General features: G+C 42.6%; 1 protein-coding gene across 1 annotated transcript in view; it reads left to right on the forward strand.

Annotated features, from left to right (window-relative positions):
• Positions 1-13,802, forward strand: part of LOC147417736 (uncharacterized) — a 29,951-nt gene extending 16,149 nt beyond the window's left edge. The window contains exon 2 of the mRNA XM_086507417.1: positions 13,498-13,802. The gene's annotated coding sequence lies outside the window, so the exon portion shown is untranslated. The remainder of the gene's footprint in view (positions 1-13,497) is intronic.
• The last annotated feature ends 477 nt before the right edge of the window (positions 13,803-14,279 follow it).

Raw genomic sequence — 14,279 nt, forward strand, 5'->3', positions numbered from 1 at the left:
TGTATGAGCAAATTGTTATCAGCATGGATCGCCTTTCCCCAGATCTCTCTCTCTCTCTCTCTCTCTCTCTCTCTCTCTCTCTCTACCTCAATGATCTTTCTTCTCCACAAGTGTCCCTTGTTCATGTGTCTTGCATTTCAAGTGTTCTAGATCGAAGTCGAGGTACCCACCGGATCACGAGTCAATTCTTGTCTTCATTGCATCTTCCGTTGCCACCTTTGATAATGCAGACAAAAATTCCTCGCGGGAAAGAATTTGCTTTCCCTGAGGCATCGGGAATACCCACTTCCCGGTCTCTTTCACTGAACAAACGATACAACTCCTTCGTGATGCTTAATGTCACCCATCATTGGATACATCAGAGTTGTCTGTTCCTGATGGCTTTTAGCAATTCCAGTAGGTCGTACACATTTCGAAAAAGGGTGAATAAGCAGAATCTCGCGGATATTGCTCTAGAGATCAAAAGAAAAAGGGCACTTGCCTTCACAGATGCCCCTTTGCAAGCATGCATGCAAAATCTTGCAATTAGTGAAACGTTCTCTCTCTCGTACGTTTTCTCTCATTTTCTCTCATTGTGTCCACCATTTGTCTCATAGTTCAATACGCCTTGGCTTTGCGCGACAGAGGTGAACCAATGTCATCCCTACCTTGCTTCCTGCTGACCTAAAAGGAGGCTTGGTATTGCGGTTGATTTGGGATTGGATCGAGAGAAGAACGGAGGGACGTGGAGAGCATGCACGCCCTCCTCTTTGTTGCTCTCCTTCCTCTCTCTCTCTCTCTCTCTCTCTCTCTCTCTCAGCCTACGGAGGCCTGCATCTTTCTGTCTTGCCTATCGTGAGTGCATAGCAGTGCTTGATTGCTTAGATTAGGTGTTGAAGAAGCGTTGAAGAAGCATGTGCCCTGGTCGCTGATCTACGAATGAAAGGATGTTGAGGACTGGATGAAGGCCTGTTTAGAGTTGCTGCATGTTGAGGGCTGTTGGAGAGTGGAGAGACGAGTCACGAGAGGATGCGCATCGGCGAGGAAGCAATGGCAATGACAACCAAAAGCCTTGTGTAGGGACTTTAGGCAGGGAAGGGGACCTTAGGTTGTTGGGGCACGAATCTTGATGATAATATGAATTTTTTAATAATAGAGCAAGTAGGAAAACATGGTAGATCTACAGTTCTAGTAGATCTGTAATTCCTAACTTTTACAGTTCAAAGTGTATACATTTAAATATCCCAATTTCAGTAAATAGAAATTACTCAAAAAATAAGAAAATAGTCCATTTAGCAACATTCCTCTAGCTTCTAAACAGTTGTCTTTGTCACAAGGCGGGCACCACGGGCCAATAGAAAAGAACAGAATGAATAGACTTTTAGCACTTCGATAACAACTAAACTGAAAGAGAGAGACTGACACACGACACAGAGTGGCGGGATTCCACCCCAGAGAGTATTGGCCCCAAACCTTGGCGCCCCTTTCGGTATTTCTTTATATTGCATCAACACAGTACAAGCCGGTACTCCAGACTCTGCACCTTCTCCAGGAAGCATGCCAGAGAATGAGCCCTAGCCTCATATTTAAAGGCCCTTGGCCTGAAAAGCAGTTATAGTAAAAAGCCTTTAAAACTCAAAAGCTTCTTGTCCAAAAGCAAATCCAAGAAGCTGCCAATGCAATTTATGAAAATCTGTACAGCATGCCACGTCATCAGCCAACGCAAAACGCGGAAATCCGTACAGCATGCCACGTCATCATGTTAGTGCAATTTTCAGAAATCTGCCACGTCATCAGTTTTTGCGTGCGTGCGGGTCCTGCTTTATTTTAATCCCTTTATGTCACTCGGGGTCCCATCGACCGGGGTCCCCATAAGTTGGTAGGAAAGGCGCGCACCACGTGCCAATAGAAAAGAACAGACTCAACAGACTTTTAGCACTTCAATAACAACTAAACTGAAAGAGAGAGACGACGCGCGACACGGATTGGCGGGATTCCACCCCAGAGAGTATTGGCCCCAAACCTTGGCACCCTTTTCAATATTTCTTTATATTGCATCAACACAGTACAAGCCGATACTCCAGACTCTGCACCTTCTCCAGGAAGCATGCCAGAGAATGAGCCCTAGCCTCATATTTAAAGGCCCTTGGCCTGAAAAGCAGTTACAGTAAAAAACCTTCAAAACTCAAAAGCTTTTGGTCCAAAAGCAAAGCCAAAAAGCTGCCAACGCAATTTATAGAAATCCGTACAGCCTGCCACGTCATCAGCCAACGCAAAACGTGGAATCCGTACAGTCTGCCACGTCATCATGTCAGCGCAATTTTCGAAAATCTACCACGTCATCAGTTTTTGCGTGCGTGCGGGTCCTGCTTTATTTTAATCCCTTTATGTCACTTGGGGCCCCATCGAACGGGGTCCCCATAAGTTGGTAGGACTTCTTCTGCTGTTACTTGTTCTTCTTAGGGTTTAGGCCGCTCTGCCAGCATCTGCAAGTTGGCTCCATTCTTTAGGCTTTGACACGTCAACAGTTTGTGACATCTCCCCTTCTTGAAAGAGAGTAATCGTCCACGATTACAGCATATCTGCAAAACAACTCAAGTTAGCTCAAAAATTTCCGAGGGACAATCAGTTTGCTCTTTTTATTAAGGAGTTAGCTTCTCCTTTGTGCTCTTTTGCTCAAGGAGTTAGCTTCTCCTTTCGGCTGTTTTGATCAAGGAGTTAGCTTCTTCTTTGTGCTCTTTTGATCAAGGAGTTAGCTTCTCCTTTCGTCCAGATCGGAACTCTTGATATTCAGGCGTAGTAAAATTAGCGATCACACACAGGCCGTACAACCCAGACCGTACTGATCTTCCATGGGTGTCTTGATGCACTAAAATTACATACCTAGGCAATCTCATCCAATTAAGAATATTCAGTGGTTGGCACACCACAATGCAACACAAATGCTCCACATATGCATGTTACAAGACACAACAAACAGCGTCGTTGAGCACTCCCCCGAGACAAACGGTTTGCGGTATCATGCTACTCAACGACTACCTCGTCACTCCCCCCCGCAAATAATCTAAAAGGTCCGGGCCATGAGCTCAGAGGACTGTACAGCCAAACGCTCCCCAGACCACAGTCTGCGTCTCTTGGAGGTTCAAGCATACAACCAAACGCTCCCCAGGCATCGGCTTGCGTCGTTCAGAGGTTTTCTAGCATACAACAGAACGCTCCCCAGGCATCAACCTGCGTCGTTCCGAGGTTTTCAAACATACAACAAAACACTCCCAAGGCATCGGCTTGCGTCGTTCCGAGGTTCAAACAATACCAAAATAGTATTTCTCGCTTCTCCAATCAATGAAACCACTATTAAAACCTGAGTCAAACATTTCAAATCGGCACCAAAACAGGTTAAAAACAGATACCATCCATTTCAAACAAATTTCAAACAGAATCACCAAACAAGTTCTCAAACAGATTTCAAACTTAAAAAGCAATCTCGACATCAGCCAAGCTCGAAAAGTCGACTGACTTTCCATCCTGAAACTTGCACCAAAAAATTAGGGTTAGGTTCCTTCCATGAGGTCGTAGCCAAGCACCACATGGTCGATCAGCTCTTTGACAGACAATGTTTTCTATGGCGGCGATGATAGTCCCAAGATAGCAATCGCACTTGACCTCCAAGGTCATCTGCTCGTGAAGAGACATCTACTAAGAGATGTCGAGAAATTTCAAGTTATAATATGCTAGCGTTTCCATGGTAAGCATTTCAGGATACCCTACTCTGCCAGAGGTTGCACTCCGAAGGAAGATGTCAGAAACCATATAACTTCGGGCAAAAATTTTCTTGAAAGCTTGCCAGGTACTTGGAGTATGCTACTTGGTAGCTATCAACATCTGCATGGCAGCGCCTCTGAGAAAAACAACAGCTCGAAACAAATCTTGGATCCTTCTCTTGCAAGTGATCTTAATGGCTTATGCCGTGTAAGACATGAGCGGTGAAGACGGGAGCGCGTCCGATGCGCGATGAAGTAAGGGTGGGAGTGGCTAGTAAGTCCGGGATGGAGGGCCAAGATACCTCAAAAAAAATTCCAATAGCTCTGTCTGCTCTTTTGTAGGACCGGTATGCTTTCAAAAAAGCACACGCCTGATGCTCCGATACCACTGTCACAAGGCAGGCACCACGCGCCAATAGAAAAGAAGAGACTGAACAGACTTTTAACACTTCAATAACAACTAAACTGAAAGAGAGAGATTGACACACGACACAGAGTGGCGGGATTCCACCCCAGAGAGTATTGGCCCCAAACCTTGGCGCCCCTTTCGGTATTTCGTTATATTGCATCAATAAAGTACAAGCCGGTACTCCAGACTCTGCACCTTCTCCAGGAAGCATGCCAGAGAATGAGCCCTAGCCTCATATTTAAAGGCCCTTGGCCTGAAAAGCAGTTACAGTAAAAAGCCTTTAAAACTCAAAAGCTTTTGGTCCAAAAGCAAAGCCAAAAAGCTGCCAGCGCAATTTACGAAAATCCGTACAGCCTGCCACGTCATCATGTCAGCGCAATTTTTGAAAATCGGCCACGTCATCAGTTTTTGCGTGCATGCGGGTCCTGCTTTATTTTAATCCCTTTATGTCACCTGGGGCCCCATCGAACGGGGTCCCCATAAGTTGGTAGGACTTCTTCTTTTGTTACTTGTTCTTCTTAGGGTTTAGGCCCCTCGGCCAACATCTGCAAGTTGGCTCCATTCTTTAGGCTTTGACACGTCAGCAGTTTGTTATAGTCTTCAACTGTAGTGCTTGAACATATCCTTCCAGAATCTTGAGATTAAGATGCCAATTCTTGCTGGATCATCCACTGAGTGTCTAAAGTAGAATAATTCTTGAACTTTACCAAATACTTCCGTTTAATCTTTCACGACTTTAGTGGCCGCTCTTGATAATGACTCTCAAGTCCAAATTCCTTTTGTGCTTGTCCCCAGCTTTCTTATGTAAAATTTCCTATCATGCCAGGATCTAATCTCTCACAATAGACTTGGACATTCCATGATGCTTGAAAATCTATGCTAGAAAAACCCTAGCCATATGATCTGCTTTGATCGTTTTCTTGACTGGAATAAAGTAAGCTTGCTTGCTAAATCTGTCCACAATGGTCCAAATCGCATCATTTCCAAAATGAGTCTTTGGGAGATCCATAAGAAAATCCATGGCAATACTCTCCCAAGGTTAGATTAGGCATAGGTAAAGGTTTAAGTAACTCAGGCATCTCATGTCGATCTTCCTGCTTTTTTGGCAAACCAAACATTCCCTAGCATATTGATGGATGTCTGCTTTAAGGCTTGGCCAAAAGAAATATTTTTCCATGCTAAGGTCGTATGGAGAATATCCAGGTGACCTACATAAGGCAAAGCATGTGCTTCATCCATGATTTTCTTCCTCAATGGCACCACCATGCAAATTGTTTGGTGGTGGTAGATGTCACAAACCAATGACGTGGCATAACCCTAGACACATGCAAACCGGACACACACACTTTCTCATGGCAGGCAGCAGTGCTGAAAAACGCGAAAATTCCTGCAGTGCCACGTGGCAGCTGCGTACGGACATCCTCGGAAATTGCGGCACGTTTTGCGAAGGCTGTACGGACTGATGACGTGGCAGCAACGTACGGACCTGCAACTTTTGGCCTACTTTATTCTATGCAAGAGAAAGAGAGAGCTTTATTGCTTTATTTTTATCAAGCAATGGTTGGTGAGAAGACTTGCTTTATTTTTTTGGGAAGAGCTTTTGATTTTCAGTTTTTGGGGCTCTGCTTTTGGCATCCCTTGTAAACCTTTATAAGTGTGGTTTGGGCTTCCACTCTGCAGAGCATCTGGACGCAGAGTCTGAGAGTGAGACCCAACCACTCCCTTGTACTTTGGCAACAGATTTAATACAAAAAGAAAAACCGAAGGGTTGGGGCCAATACCTCTTGGCACGGAACTCCACCGGGCCGGTGTCGAATCTAATTGTGAACTGTTTTGAAGTGAATTCTTGTCTTGTCACGGTAGATTCTTGACTTGGAGTGTCCAAGTCTGTTACAGTGGTATGAGGATGCGGCCGACTCTCCTACCGGGAAATCCAATCCTTTTTACGCAGCACTTATGAATTCAAGCAAAGTACAGTCGACTTCCTCTGCATCTCCTTTCAGCGAAGAGCTGCAACAATTGGACGAAGAGTCGCAACTGTAGAGCGAAGGGGTGTGACCAGTAGTCGAAGGAGTGTGGCTTTTGGCGAAGAGCCATGTCTCTTGAGCCGAAGGGTCGTGACCATCCAAGCATAGGGGTCCTCCTTGGCATGGCACTTTGCGTATCTGCAACTAGGAGTATACACTAACATAGTCACAATCGTGACATTTCCTCCCATTTAAAATGAGAGCTTCGGTTAAAGGAATGACTTCTGATGTTGATAGAACTCTGGAAAAGCATTGAATCTTCAGAAATCTTCAATCTTTGAGTTATTTGAAACCTTTGTCTTGAACTTTTGCTTCTTGTGAAACCCTTCTGCTTTGACTGCTAAATCTCATGTCATTGCATTATTGAAAGACTTTTTAGAGGAACTTGGCATAATCAGGTTGACTCAACAAGAGATTGATCTTCAAAATCCTTCATGCGATGTAAGATTCCTGGTTCAAAATCTTGTAATAACTGTGAAATATTTGGTGAAAAGGAAATCTTCTCAAGACATTCTTCAGAGAGGGTAACTTCATCTTTACGAATCACTGAAGAGGATTTTGGATTAAGACTCCTGTCATCTTCTAATAATGAATCCCAAAATTCTTCAAAATCATCTTTAGAAACTGCAACTTCATGACTTGCAATTGGCATATCATCATCCAACAAAGAATCAAAGAAAGCATAGTCGTCTTCAGACTCGAATCTGCAACTATATTTTTATCTTTGTCTGGTAACGAAGTATCACTTGGAAAAACTTCTTGCTCGAGATCATCTTTGTCTTCATCAATTGATTCAAGAGAAGTTAATGAACTCAAAAATTCATCAATAATAATTTATGCATTTGCATTGGAGATCATATTCGCTTCATAATCCATTGTATCATGTTGTTTGACTTGTACACGTGAGGCTTGAATCACTCATTTTGCATGATAAAGCCCGCGTAGAACGAGTTCACGTCTTTCTTCGAACAAATTGATAATATGCCCTCGAAAGCTAATTGTTGGATCATATTGGTATAACCAATGCTGACCAAGAATCATGTCGTAGTATGATAAAGGCATGACTTCAAAATCCAGTTGATCAGCATAATCTTGAATATTGAACTGCAACTTTCAAACTGTCTCATCACAAGTTAAAATTGACCATCTGCTAATTCCACATCATATAAGTGAGATGCCTTTTGGGTTGATAAGCCAAGCTGTCGAACTATGTGAGTGTTGACGAAATTATTCGAGCATCCGCTGTCCACCAAAATATTGAAGGAGCGACCATTGAGAGCTCCAAGAAGGCTCAAAACTTGCTTTGAGAGAGGCTCCAAAACTGAAGAATTGCATTACGCATGCTTCATAAGAATAGGCGTATCCTCTGAGACACGAATTGTGTTGACCACAGATTTTTCTTTGTCTTTAGCAAAAGCCTGTTGTTCATTATTCGATGATGCTTCCGGGTTGGAATTTCTTTTCAAACTAAACGGAATTGGTCTCTTTGGACATTGATACCATCTATGGTCACCCCCACAAATTGTACATAAATCATCCTTCTTTGGAGTCGAAGAAGCATTTGAGAACGAGCATTATTGAGTATTGGAACGCCGATCTTGAGAGAAATCACGTCCTTTACCACGATCAAGTGAAGGAACATTTGAAGAAGATCTGCTTTGAGATTGTCGATCTTGAGAGTAGAACTTTGAAGTTGAATAAGACTCCGTTGATTGCTGTCTGAACTGAGACTGTTGCTGTTGACTTTGGCTATAGCTCTCTCTGCGATCACGCTGTGAAAAGCGAGCGCTATTTGAAGATCTGTCTCCATGGAGAAATTCCGTGTAGGCACCGAGACGCTCCACATAGGCAATTCCAGCATCCAAAGTGGTAGGGTTGTATTTGTGCACATCGTCCTTCAGGGTTGGTTCAAGCCCATCAATGAAACTGTGTAGTTTATCAAAGAAGTTGAGATTCTCTATCTCCAAAGTTGGTCTTTGAAACTCTATGATATACACAGCCAAGGAATTTGTCTGGCTCTAGCGGCGAAGAGAGGACAAAAGATGAAAATCCGCATTGGCAAGTTCGAATGCCTTCCGAATAGCACGCCGGAATTTGCCCAAGAAGGTGTGTGCTTACCATCAGCAAACCGTCGTTGCCACCAAAGAAATGTTATGTCCTTGAGCAGAGAACTAGAAAGTGCAACTTTTTTACTCTCTACTAAGTCCGTGTTGGACAAGTAGACCTCCATTTTGAATAACCATTGGTCCAGCACGCGCCTGTCGCGACGACCATTATACGGCTCAGACTGTCACCAGCCAGTGGCAATTCCATTTTTGTTTATTTTCTCTTTTTTTGGGGAATTTCGTTTGTTTTACCTTTTGGAAACATCCCTCTGGAAATCTAACTGCCCTGCATTGCATAGCCAGTGTGGAACTGTTCAGAGAGAGTCCAGGTCTGAGGGCTAAAGAGCACTAAGGTTGGACAAGGACTATGGTTAGCCAAAGTGGGTCATTGGCCAGCCAAAGCGGAATCCTTTGCTACATAGGCTACATTTCAGTTCTGGGTGTGGCTGCAATGTACAAAGAGGGTTAGATGACCTAGAAGAATGTAATGGCAGAAGCTCCTAAATTTTAGGGATTGCTATTTTTGGACGGCAAAATGTCTTCACGTCATTACGTGCAGTTTGACATGGGGATTATTTTGTTACTCTGTGGCCAAGTCAACAGAGGCTGCAGGTGAGATTTTTTAGACCCGAGGGTCTAAAGCGGGAAAATGCACAAATGAGTGACACTTGGCACTTTGAGGCGAGTTTACTACTTAAAGAGAAGGCAAAAACGTGATTTTCAGCTGTGAGCTCGTTTTTGAGTGCTGTCACAGGTGGGAGAGCTTCAATGGAGTGCTGGCTTACCCTCTATGTACAGTGAGGTGCAGAATGTCATGACCTGCACACCTCTCACTGCTCTCTCTCTCTCCCCTATTCTTTATGGTTATGCCCCTCTAGTGGGCTTTTCATTTGACCAATGTACAGTTATGTGGGTTCATGCGCGATTGCCGAGGCAAGAGCCTCTTGCACAGGTACTGGATTAGCTAGCGGCTAATCCCCCGCAGGTACATGTGAATTCGGAGAGGTTTCACGTGCGAAATCCCGTCCGATTCAAAGGGCAAGTAGCCCTACAGGTGCGGGAGCTCGAGGACTTGCTACGGATGCGACCGGCACGCGAAACGGAGCCGGAAACAGTGAATTACAGCCTGCTGTGTATTTTTGCACGTTTAGGGTTTCGGCCCTCAACGGACCCTAATACCCCCAGGAGGTTCGGGGACGCAAGGGGACCGCTGTACAGGTGATTTGGCGCATTTTCGGGGCAGAAACAGAGAATTCAGCGTGCTGCAGATTCTCGCCAGGTTTTGCAAAGTGTCCGTATGCGTCGGGAAAGTCATCCAATGCGTGGGAATACTGACTGTGAACGGTCCTAGTACAGTTATGCTGTCGAAATCAGGCCAGAACAGTTGAAATTCAGCCAAGATTGTGCGGGGCAGCTTAAAGGGAACCACAACTTTTATTCCCTCTTTTAAAGAATAAAGAAATACCGAAAGGGGCGCCTATTTAGGGGCCAATCTAGTGTTTGACTCGCATACAGATGCATTCTAGCATCTGTATCCCATTCCCCTCTCTTGTGTCATTATAGCACAAGTAGAATAGACGACTAATAATGGGTGAAAGCTAAATCAAGGTTTGAAGTAAAGTCTACCGCCCTTTTTGAAGTTAACAGGCCGGTTACACAGACAGTTTAACATCCAGTTTCTTCTTTTGTGCAACATTAAAAATTTTATAAAGTAATTGAAGTCGCGATTGTCTACCTCATCAGTTGGATCTGGTTCATTTGGTTTGTCCACTGAAGCTTCGGAAGGTGTGGAAGAAGCACCATTAGTCATCCGAGAAGTCGTAGGACGACTCCGAGAAGTGTTTTGCCTCTGCATCTTATCCAAGCAAGTGTGAAGTGATGCAAGGCTTCTGGAAAGTGTGACCATCTAATCCTTGATAAGTTAAGGGCGTCTTCAGATTGATCTTCTCTGTCCTGAGAAATCGGCATGGTTACGCCTCAAAGGGAACTCGAACAGGTGTAGGAGCAGGTTTTGGGTACTTTAGGGACGAGAAGTATTCGGAATAATGATCACGTCCCGTGTAATTTGCTGGTAAAATCTGCGTCGGAACTACGGTTATGTACGAGCGAAAAGAGGTGGGCACATTGAAAACTTTGTCAGCCATGGGGTACACATAGAGCCAGCGCCAGAGGGTGAGGGAGAGAGACCAGCGTGAAAAATCTAAAATCGCTACTGGCTAGCATTGTCTTTTTTGATGTTACGTAAGGTAAACTACAAGAGGTGCACTTAATAAGATATTTCACATGAGGTAAAATTTTAGGGGCTGACCGGACACTATATCGCCGGCAGAAAATTTGCATTCCATCTTTCTTTTGCTTCCATACAACTCCGAGAGAGGGGTTAGTGTGTAGCGACGAGGGTGAGAGGCTCACATGCTTCGGGTCTGGGGAAAAAAATTGCTCTGATACCACTATGAGGATTAGTGGTGCTAATTCTATAAATAAGACTTAGAACTTCATACTTAAGATCAAACTGAGACTCAAGACGAAGAGCTGCAACCATTGAACAAAGAGTTGCAACCGTAGAGCAAAGGGGTGTGACCAAGGGTAGAAGGAGTGTGGCTTTTGGCCAAGAGGCATGTCTCTTAAGCGAAGGGTCGTGACCATCCAAGCATAGGGGTCCTCCTTGGCATGGCACTTTTCGTATTTGCAACTAGGAGTAGGTGTAATACTGTAACAGAGTCACAATCGTGACATAATGCTTTCAAGTAGGCAAGGCGTGAATCACTGCCATAGGTTCCTTCTCGTAGATCGAGGCATGCAATTCTGCATTTTTTATCGCCTACTTTCATAAGCCACTACATGGGCTTCTCCGTTAAGCACTACATCGATGAAATCACCTGAAACATCGCAATGAACCTCAAATGATTTCCTTAAGTTTGGCACTATCAAAATAGGACCATGGCTTTATGAATACTTTAGCCTGTCAAAGGCTTCTTGTTGTCTTGATCTGTCACAAAATGATAACGTGGCATGATTGCCCGCGGACTGTTGACGTGACCACTGTACGGACAAGTGATGTGGCTAACTGTACGAATTTTCGGAATTTCTGTATATAAGTGTGTGTGTGTATGTAAGTCTAGATTTCACCCTTAGCGACACACACACACTCACTCTTGGTCACTTCATCTGCTTGTGATTGATACATCTAGCTACACACACATTTATACTTCAACTACTGATGTAGCTGATGGCTTCATTGTCTGGTGGGTGATTACCTTGGGTAGCTACTTTGCACTTCCTCAATGAGTGCCTGGATGGTTTATGCACCCACTCTCATGTAGTAAGTACATCGGCATGCATTCTCTTGCAGATCCTTTGGTTGGTATCATTTATTGCTTGGAATCCTGCTCGAAATATTCTTACAGGTACATTTACAGAAGCAGATGGGATTACTCCTATGGCCTAACATAATCACTAGCTGTGAAAGGAGGAGGATGATGACTTGTCCTATTGCCTCTTTCTATTTAAAGGTGAGGGATTTCAATCCCTCACTTAGTCTGTGGTTGAGTGAGTAATTTCAAAGTGTGGGGATTGTGTTCTATTGAGGTTTGAAGACATTCAACTTTTCCACTCTATTCTCAACATAGATTACCTGAAGACTTAAGAATGTGTTCCTTTAGAAGTAGTTGTGTGAAGTTTGATTTCTAGGATTAAGTTTTTAAGATGTCTTATCCTTTTTTGCTTAAAGTTGAGTACTTTTTAAGCCAAGTAAGTTGCGTCAACTTATTTTACGCATGCCTTTTCTAAAAACTTTTTTAAGTTAATAATGTTTTGTTTTATCTAGTTTTGTTTTGTAGCAAACAAAGTATTCTAGTTAGTTAGTTTGTTTGTTTTCGTTTTTTCTTTTCTTTTCTTGTGTCCCTTGCTTTTATAGTTTTATGAGTGCTTTAGTCCCTCTTATAATTCGTGAGTTCAGACTATTCTGAACTTATGAAGGTAATAGATTATGCGGTGGATGCCTATTCTTCATAAGTTGTTGCATGAAACCTAATTCAAAATTAAAAAACAGTGAATTCATGGTTCTTAGTTGTTTTTATTGATGTGCTAGTGAGTTTTTATGGTGCTTTTGGATTTATATTGGCTCATGATTGGTTGGCTGCTTCAATTGGTTGGTTTGATTGATCTGCTGGATGTTTTTTTCTTAATACTCCTATAAATGGTGGAATGAGATAAGGGTGCTGAGTATGCATTGGTTGACCTGAACTGTTTTAGTCTCTTCAATCTGATGCTAGGATATAATACTGCCTTCTAATTCTATAGAATTCTTCATTTGGGATTTCTTAGTCTGATATTCCTGGCCTAGTGTTTCTTTTTGGCTGGCTCGGATTTGTTGGTACTGGCTGACAATTCGTCCTTGACGGGTTTTGATCTACTTTTTGGTATGGTGACTTTGATAGCACTAACTCTCAAAGAGCTTTATGTGATGAGGAACTTCACTTCTAGGAACTTGTAGTCAATTGTTTCTCTGAAATCTGATATTTTTCTAACCTTGACTAGATTGGTCTGGCTTTTAATCTGGTTCTATGACTCTGATATGGTCTACCTACTCATCAATTTGCAATATTGCGCTTTGGCTTTTCTTAGTTGTTGTTGTTAGACATAGTTGATTTTAGGAATACTCCCTCCATTTGAGTAGTTTTTGTCTCTCTATTTGAAGGGCTTGACTCTGGTCCATACAACATGGTTGTAGTTACAAAACAAAGCTTCTCAAATCACTTTGAAGTTTCGTATACAATTTTGGTTGACTTATGGTTGGTTTGACATTTTTTGATACAGTAAAAGGTTACTTTAAAAAGTAGTTTTTAAGATGAGATGGTGCAGTTTTGGTAGGATTACTTTAACTCAGAAAATATGGGAATTACTTGAGATTTGTTAAATACTTTTATTTTAAAGTACTAATTAGGCACACACACACACACACACGCTTATGTGGGCGCGTACATATACACACACACACATACATACATAAGATGAAAGTATTTGATTACAGAAAGTAGCATCCATGAAGTAAAGAAATACAAGATCAACATTAAGCATGTATTTCTATCCTTGACAGTCCATGATACCAATCTGCGTATTTGTCTATGCTTGCTGATTGCAATTATTGCTTGTTATTTTGAGTCGGAACTTTGGAGCCGATAATTAATTTTTTCCTGCTTGCATGTGGTCCACAGGGTAGTGACAAGCGTAGCCTGGAAAGTAAGGCCAAAGCGTTCTTTGTGGAAAGAGTGGGAGGGAAGCATCAAGCTTTTGAGAAGAAGTAATTGTGGTTCAAAATTAGGAAGCAACATCCTTTTGCTATAAATAACCTTAGTTGTATATGAGAACTACAGCTCTCTGTCTCTCTCTGTGCTGAAATTGAAAGGCTCATTTTAGTTTTTACTAATGTTCAAAAGCTAAGAGGCTAATATTATTGAGCAAGGTTTTTCAGAAGCATTTTCATAGCTTCAATCTTTTTAATAAGAGATTAGTTTTCTTTTGTTGGGATTGACCTCACTTTGAGCTTGCTCTCCATGAGGATCATATTATCCTTGTTTTTATCGTCTCCTCAAATGTTTCTCGACTTGTCCACAACAAGCTGTTGCAATTCTTGAGCGTGAATGTAATGTTGGACCCACATCTATAGACTCTATTTGATGGCCTTGCCAACAAGTGATGCCTCAACTATCAATTGTGGCTGCCAAGACTCTTAAGCATTTTGTATCCAAGAAAGATTTTCATCTGTGGAGGTGTTGTAGGGGACTTCCCTTTACAGAACCCTTTCTTTGTAAAAGTGTATGCTTTGTCTCATCCTTAACCTACAAAGTGACGGTTGTCATATACCGTGTATCCTTTTTTACTCTAAAGAAATTTCGGAGTTTGTTTGAATCTCTCTTCAGAAGAGAGAAAATACAATGAGAAAGTACTCTTTAACGTTAGATAAAACTATCCTCTCATCCCAAAATTTGAGGGTACT

Source organism: Adiantum capillus-veneris, chromosome 30, assembly GCF_014529385.1.
Source record: "Adiantum capillus-veneris isolate H3 chromosome 30, ASM1452938v2, whole genome shotgun sequence".
NCBI lineage: Eukaryota > Viridiplantae > Streptophyta > Polypodiopsida > Polypodiales > Pteridaceae > Adiantum > Adiantum capillus-veneris.